Source organism: Trichosurus vulpecula, chromosome 3, assembly GCF_011100635.1.
Source record: "Trichosurus vulpecula isolate mTriVul1 chromosome 3, mTriVul1.pri, whole genome shotgun sequence".
Taxonomy (NCBI): domain Eukaryota; kingdom Metazoa; phylum Chordata; class Mammalia; order Diprotodontia; family Phalangeridae; genus Trichosurus; species Trichosurus vulpecula.
Window position 1 is genome coordinate 325,812,395 of NC_050575.1, and position 8,935 is coordinate 325,821,329.

General features: G+C 36.2%; 1 pseudogene; it reads left to right on the forward strand.

Annotated features, from left to right (window-relative positions):
• Positions 1-1,965: 1,965 nt before the first annotated feature.
• LOC118842552 lies at positions 1,966-8,368 on the forward strand (annotated as a pseudogene).
• The last annotated feature ends 567 nt before the right edge of the window (positions 8,369-8,935 follow it).

The window sequence follows — 8,935 nt, forward strand, 5'->3', positions numbered from 1 at the left end:
TATCTCTGATGAAGGCTTCATTTTTTCAAATATACAGAGAACTGAGTTAAATTTATAAAAATACAAGGTATTCCCCAATTTATAAATGGTCCAAGGATATGAATAGGCAGTTTTCAAGCAAAGAAATTAAAGTTACCTATGGTCATATAAAAAATGCTCTAAATCACTATTGATTAGAGAAATGCAAACTAAAATGACTCTGAGGTACCACTTCACACCTATAAGATTGGCTAATATGACAAAAAATGAAAATGACAAATGTTGGAAGGTATGTGGGAAAACTGGGATGCTAAGACATTGTTGGCAGAGTTGTGAACTAATCTAACTATTCTGGAGAACAATTTGGAACTATGCCCAAAGGGCTGTAAAGCTGCACATACCCTTTGATCCAGCAACACCATCATGAGGTCTGTATCCCAAAGAGATCAAAGAAAAAGGGACAAGGACCTATTTGTACAAAAATATTAATGGCAGCTCCTTTTGTGGTGGCAAAATATTGGAAATTAAGGGAATGCCCATCAGTTGGGGAATGGCTGAACAATCTGTGGTACGTGAATGTAATGGAACACTATTGTGCAATAAGAAATCATGAACAGGACAATTTCAAAAAATCTTGGGAACACTTGTACAATCTGATGCAAAGTGAAATGAGCAGAACCAGGAAAATATTGTACACAGTGTCAGCAACATTGTGTGATAACCAACTATGCTCTTCTCAGCAACACAGAGATCCAAGACAAATACAAAGGACTCATAAAGGAAAATGTTATCCATATCCAGATAAAGAACTGATGGACTCTGAATTCAGATTGAAGAATACTTTTTTCACTTCATTCTTTTTTATGTTTTTTTTCCTTTTGATCTGTTTCTTCTTTCACAACTGACTAATATGGAAATATGTTTTACATGACAGTACATGTATACCTTATATCAAATTGCCTACCATTTTCAGAAGAGAGGAGAGGAGGTTGGGAGAAAATTTTGGGATTTAATTGTCTTGACATATAGTTGGGGAAAAATTAAAATAATATCTAAAAAAAGAAATGACAAGCAGGATAATTTCAGAAAAACCTGGACTTACATGAACTGATGGAAAGTGAAGTGAGCAGAACTAGGAGAACATTGTACACAGTAACAGCAATATCGTTCGATGATCAGCTGTGAATTACTTAGCTAGTCTCGGCAATACCATGGTCCAAGACAATCCCAAGGGACTAATGATAAAATATACCATCCACCTCCAAAGAAAGAACTGATATTGTTTGAAAACAGACTGAAGCATGATATTTTTCACTTTCTTTATTTCGTTCTTTTTCTTTTATTTGAGTCTTCTTGTACAAAATTACTACTTTGGAAATGTTTTATGTGATTGCACATGTATAACTGATATCTGATTGCTTACCATCTCAGGTAGGGAGGAGGGTAACAAGGGAGGAAGAAATGGAGATTGGAACTCAAAACTTCGAAAAAATTTTTTAAATTGTTTTAACATGCAATTGGGGGGAACTTGTGTGTGTGTGTGTGTGTGTGTATGTGTGTGTGTGTGTGTGTGTGTATCCTAAAAAAAATTAATAGCAGAAAGGTGGAAATACTGTGGTAGATTAGAGGCAGAGGCTCAGCTGAACTCTCTCAACATTCCCCTCCAAACAACTTTAAAATAACACCTCAAATCAAATTTTCTAGTGGCAGAGCTGACAAAAGGTTAGGATGGGACATTTTTCTGGCCTAAGAAAACTTAAGAGGTTGGCAGGAGAGCTCAGTATGCCAGGGTGGAGAGCTGTCTGAAGTGCAGGCAGGCAGTAATAGCACTAGCAGTGGCTTTGGAGACAGCAGCAGCTTTGGGAGCTCTCAGCCCAGAAACAGTGAGGGGGTTAGACAACTGATCAGAAAGAGATAATAGGGGATCCTTTGCTGGCACTGGGTACAGCTAGTGCTGATTGGTGATTCTATCATTCATAAGTAATTATGGTCACAGTTCCAGGGTGGAGAGAAGTGCTGGTGGCCAATGGCATGGGAGCAGGAGCCCTGATTACAGTTCTAAGGTAGAGAGGAGCATCAGCAAGGTGGCTGGAGGAAATCAGGGGACTTGGTCACAGTTTCAGGGCCAAGAGGAGCCCTAGTACTTGTGTCTACAGGAGACCAGGGGCTCTCTTGGGTAAAGACCAGAATGCAAACCAACAAAGCAATGAGTGCACCTCTCCCCAGGTCATGCCATTTTGGAAGCACCAAAATTTTTCAAACCCCCAGAACAAGCTCTGAAAACAGCAACCCCCCAAAAAGCCTGAAACCTGGGACAGTGCCTCCTCATCTCCTAATGAGCAGAGCCCAACTTTAACATAAAGTTCAAAGTCAAGAAAAAGGCTGGGAAAATGAGCAAACAACAACAACAAAAAAGAACTTGATGATAAAAAGTTACTATAGTGGCAGGGAAAACCAAGAAATAAACTCTGAAAAAAACAACATTGTGAAAATGGCTCCAAACAAAACCTCAAAGAAAAATGCTAATTGAACCCAAGCCCAACAAAAATTCCTGGAAGAGTTAAAGAAAGAGATGAGCGATAGAGGAAAATTGGGGAAAAGAAATGAGTGATCGAAGAAAATTATAAAAAGAGAATTAACAACTTGGTAAAAGGGGCACAAAGAAAATGGAAGAAAAATAACACCTTACAAAGCAGAATAGGACAAATGGAAAAAGAAGCACAAAACTCACTGAAGAAAAAAAACTCCTTAAAAAGCAGAATTAGCTAAATGGAAAAAGAGGTACAAAATCTCACTGAGGGAAATAATCTCTTAAAAATTCGAATTGGGCAAGTGGAAGCTAATGACTCCATAAGACATCAAGAAACAATAAAAACAAAGTCAAAAGAATGAAAAAATAGAATAAAATGTGAAATATCTTATAGGAAAAACTATTGACCCGGAAAATAAATCAAGGAGAGATAATCTAACAATTATTGGACTGTCTGAAAACCATGATCAAAGAGAGAGCCTAGACATATTTAAAGAAATTATCAAGGAAAACAGCCTCAACATCTTAGATCCAAAGAGCAAAATAGAAATTGAAAAAATCTACCAATCACCCCTGAAAGAGATCTCAAAATGAAAATTTCTAGGAATATCATAGCTAAATTCCAGAGCTCCCAGGTCAAAGAGAAAATAGTTCAAGCAGCCAGAAAGATTGTGGAGCCACAGTCAGTATAAGATTTAGCAGCTTCTATGTTAAAGGAGCTGAGAGCTTGAAAGATGATAATTCAGAAGGCAAAGGAACAAGGATTATAACCAAGAATAATTTGCACAGCAACACCGAGTATAATTATTCGGGGGAGGGGAGGAGGTGAAATGGACATTTAATGAACTAGAGGACTTTCAAGCATTTCTGATGAAAAGACTAGAGCTGAATAGAAATTTTGACATTCAAACACAAGACTCAAGAGAAGCATAAAAAGGTAAATGTGAAAGAGTAATCATAAGGCACTCAATAAAGTTAAACTGCTTATACTCCTGTATGGGAAGATGATATTTGTAACTTCTAAAAACTTTATCATTATTAGGGCAATTAAAAAGATTTTACATGACAGAGGGCATGGGTGTGAGTCAATTATGTTGGCATGATTTCCAAAAAACAAAGTGGAGTGAGAAAGGGAAGCATGGGGGAAAAGGGGAAGGGAAAGATATAATGAGGAAAAATTTCTCACATAAAGGAGGCACACAAGGAAGAGCTTTTACTGTGGAGGGGAAAGCAGGGGGAAGGCAATGCTTGAACCTCACTCTCATCAAAATTATTTTAAAGGGGGAAGAATGTGTGTGTGTGTGTGTGTGTGCGCGCGCGCGCGTGTAACACACACTCTGTTCTGTATAGAAACCTAACTTATCCAATAGGGGAATAGGAAAGGAAGGGGATAAGAAAAGGGCAGTGGTAGTCGTGATAAAGTAAGGACAGATTATAGGAGACAAAGATTAGAAGCAAAATAGACTTTTGAGGAGGGCCAAGATAAAAAGAGAAAAAAAAGAAGAAAATGGGATAGAGGGAAACACGAAGTTAGTAATCACAACTGTGAATGTGGCTGAGATGAGCTCACCCATAAAATAGAAGCAGATAGCAGAATGGATTAGAAACCAGAATCCAACAATATGTTGTTTTTACAAAAGACACACTTGAAACAGAAAGACATACGCCCAATTAAAATAAAGGGCTAAAGCAGAATTTAATATGCTTCAGCTGAAGTAAAAAAAAAAAAAAAAGCTGGGGTAGCAATCATAATCTCGGACAAAGCAAAAGCAAAAATAGACCTAATTAAAAGAAAGACTGAGGGAAACTACATATTGCTAAAAGTTACCATAAACAATGAAGTAATATCAAAAAATTTTATAGCAAGTTCCTCTGATAAATGCCTCATTTCTCAAATATATACTGAGTATAGAACTGAGTCAATTATGAAAGCAAAAGCCATTCCCCAGCTGATAAATGGTCAAAGGATATAAACAGGCAATTTTTAGAAGAAGAAATCAAAGCTACTATAATCATAGGAAAAAAGGCTGTAAATCAGTATCAATTAGAGAAAGGTAAATTAAAATAACTCTGAAATGCAAATAACCTCACCTCTTAGAAATGACAGATTGCTGAAGGAGATGAGAAAAAATAAGTATACTAAGGAGCTGTTGGTGGTGTAGTAAATGGATCCAACGATTCAGAAGAATAATTAGCAACTAGGCCCAAAGAACTATAAAACTATGCATACCCTTTGATCTAGCAATACCATTACTAGGTTTGTATGTTAAAGAGAGCACAAGAAAAGGAAAAGGACTATGTGCACAAAAACATATCTAGAAGCTCTTTTTGTGGTGTCAAAGAATTAGAAATTGAGGGGATGCCCATCATCTGGGGAATGGCTAAACAAGTCATGGCATGTGATTTTGATGAAATACTATTGTGCTATAAGAAATGATGAGGGGGGTGGTTTCAGGAAAACATGGCAAGACTTATATGAAGTGATGCAAAGTGAAGTGAGAAAAAACAGATCATTGTGTACAGTAATAGCAATGTTGTAATGATGATTAACTGTGAAAGACTTGGCTGGTCTAATCAGTACAATGATCCAAGACAGTTCCAAAGAACTCCTGAGGAAAAAATGTTATCCACCTCCAGAGAGAGAACTAATGAACTCTGAGTGCATATTGAAGTATAATTTTCTCACTCAATTTTCTTGCTTTTTTAAAAAAAATATGACTAAAATGGAAATGTTCTGCATGATATCACATGTATAATAGATATCACATTGCTTGCTTTTTCAGTGGGTGGAGGAGGAGGTAGAAGGAGGGAGAGAAATTGGAACTCAAAATTTTAAAAGAAATGTTAAAAATAAATAATAAAAATGTAAAAATAATTAATAGCAGCAGAAGAAAAATAGTTCAGCAGAGTAGTGATAAATAACTTCTAGTTGGAAAATTAAGGAGGGCTTTGTGGAAGAGGCAGCTTTTCATTGGCATAAAAGTGTGAGCAAGATAGAACGTGCTACAGAGTATATGAGGAAACATAAGACAAACATTGTCTCCAAGGAGCTTAACATTAAACTTCTGCCAAGTATGTCCTGTATGAATTTGCAGAGATGATTACTACTTTGTTACTAATATGTACTGAGAACATTCTAGGGATGACAGAGATTTTTTAAAAACAACAAGAGATGTCCTCTGCAGCTTAGCCTGTCTCTTCCCTGTGATTTATTTTTTATAGATAGTCATATGATAAGTAAATGTTCCATGTTGTGTCATCTGTAAGGATAAGCTATTCAATATAGCAATGATAAATATTACATGGAAGCTGGGGCATGATGGGAGACCAGACTACATAAGAACATTTAGCTGAAAAGCAGAATTTCTGTTCAGTGATGACCATCTCTTATCATTGTTCTGTATTATTATCCTTGCTCTGGATCAACATTCTATAAGCTGTATCAGGATTCAGGAAAGGAAAATTATGGCCCTTTCTAACTCTTATCCTTTGGCTTGACACTTCTTTCTATCTGGGCATTTTTGGTGAAGAGGCACTAGGTCATTGTAATAACAATCTTGCTAGCAGCTGCTGTGGCTGTGTAAAACTAACAACAACCAGCACACAGAGGGCTGCTAACACAGGTTCTTTGATCTGCTTTACTAAGGAAAGTAACATTAAGGGGTTAACAATCTCACTACTTTAATCCAACATACAAATATCATTCACTTAGTTCAGGGGGAAAAGCCAGCAACATGAACTGCAGAGCAAATACAAAATTACAAACATACCCAATAGAAACAGACCAGATCACAATTCATAGTTACCAGGAAAGCATCAACATCTGGGTTTTGCCAGGGGAGAGGGGGAGCTCTTAAAGCAGCTGCCCAGATTCCCACACCACTCTTCCAATGACTGAGAGCCTCAAAAGTCAAAGGCCAACCTTGGATCTTATATACCTGTCAGGGCCTGAAGGATTCACACCTAATCAGCAAAAGGATGTGGGCCTGGGGTTTAGTACCTAGTTAGCAAAAGGGTGTGTGCCTGGAGCTTTGCACCTAATAAGACTCAAAGACACTTAATTAATTTAGCATTCTAAAACAGTAAAAAAAAAAGTCCCATCTAAATTACCAATACAGTCATTGATAGTGAGTAAATAAAGAGGCCTGGAGTAAAGAAAAATTTAGAAATTATTTTCAGGGGGAAAACAGATGCTTAAAAAAATTGGCATATGATGAGGAGCTCCTTGTATGGAAACTCCATCCAGAAATGAGTATCAACAAATCATATGTAACTTATGGTCTTAGAGATTTGTCTTTGACATTGAAAGACTAAATTACCCATAATCATAAAGCTAAAATATGTCAAAAATATGATTTCCACTCAGTTCTTCCTAACTCTAAGCCTGACCTCCTATCCACTAGTCTGTGCAGCTTCTCAAATTACATATTTATCTCAAGAAAATGTAATTTTAATTCTCAGCTTTTTCAGGAATTAGATGTGGTCCTGAAAAAAAAATGCTACTAGCCATTACTATGCCAGAGAATAAATATGCAAACATTATTGTGCATCTTGCAAAGACTACAATAGGCAAAATAACATTTTTGTTCATATTCAGTATCTCTTTATATTTACTGATTTGCTATTTCAGTATTCCAACCAATGAACAATCAAATCCATACTATACTAAATCTTCTCAAAAAGGAACATAGCAGGCCATATCAATAACAAAACCAACAGAAATCATGATTATCTCAATAGACGCAAAAAACTTTTGACAAAATTCAATACTTATTCCTATTAAAATGCCAGAAAACATAGGAATAAATATGATATTTCTTTATAAGCATTATCTGTAATGGGGATAAGCTAGAAGACTTCCTGATTAAGACCAGAGGTGAAGCAAGGATGTGCATTGTCACTGCTATTACTAAACATTTCACTGAAAATGCTAGCTCTAGTAATAAGAGAAGAAAAAGAAACTGTCAGAATAGGCAATGAGAAAACAAAACTTATCACTCTTTGCAGATGATATGATGGTATGCCAACTAAAAAACTAGTTGAAATAACTAACAACTTTAGAAAAGTTGCAGGATATGAAATAAACCCACATAATTCATCAGCATTCCCATATATTACCAACAAAGTCCAGCAGCAAGAGATAGAAAGAGAAATCCATTTAAAATTACTGTAGACAATAATAATACTTGACACAAACCCAGGAACCATATTGCAAAATTATAAAACACTTTTCACAAACAGATCTAAAAAAACTAGAAAAATATTAATTGCTCATGGGAAGGCTGAGACCATATAATAAATATGACAATTCTCCAGATTCTGATCTGTCCATAGCAGCTCCATGGGGCTCCCAACACTCCCTCTTCTCATCCCCAACACAGGTATGGGGAAAGGTGGGGGGAGGGGTGGCAGAGCATAATGGACACAATGTCAGTGTAAGAAATGATGACACGATGAGTTCTCAGCATATACTACAGGATTTTCAGGTTTGCAAGGAGGTAGCATGCAGCATCGGGACAGATGGAGGATGCCATCAAAGAAAAGTTTCATTATAAATGAAGCTTTTAATGAAAGCTAAATATAATAAAATATAAGAAAATAAAGCTACATTATAAATGAAGCCAGAATATTGTTCCAGAAAACAAAAATCTTGTGGATTCATAAGTGATTAAACAATGTATAGATGAATGCACAGCAAGAATTGAAATAGGATTGTGTTATCAGATCCTATATCCAAGACCGATTCACCTGCCTACAATGGCCCTCACTCCCCTACAAAGTCGTGGACTTCAAACCCAGGAAAAGCTAAGCAAACTTTACAGACCATTATATCTCAAGTCTCACAATGAAGTTTCTTAATCCAAGAAATAGGTTCTTTGTATGAACTGTGAGCCAGGCAAGGCCTGAGCACAAACTAGATCTTTTCTCCTTGACTTAAATCCAATCAGGGAAAAGGACAAAGAATATCGAGTCTTTGCTCTAATTTCTCTTGCCCACTCAAAGATTTGGGTCCTTAATCTCTTAACACAAATTTCTATGTCCTTGAATTTATCAGCACCAGTGTATTGCTACTATTTAGGAATATGCTAACTCCCAAAGATTGTTCCTAATCATGATCTTAGTAATATCTTAAATGAAAGTCTGAATGTAGAAAGAAATGGGTTTAAATTTAAATTTTAAAAATTAAAATTTTTTGTGGAAATAATACAGCTGTATACACAGAGGAAGCTGCAGAGTAGAGACACGGCAGTACCTCTTTGCAACTTCTCTTAGAAGGTCTTAAAATTACTATGACAATCAGAAACTAGCCTCAGACTTGTGAATCTCTGTGGGCTTTATTTTGTCTTGTGTTTAAGTTATGGATATATTTAAAATAAGACCTTTCATGTGTTAGTTTTTCTACTGATATCCTTTTTTAGCTCTCTT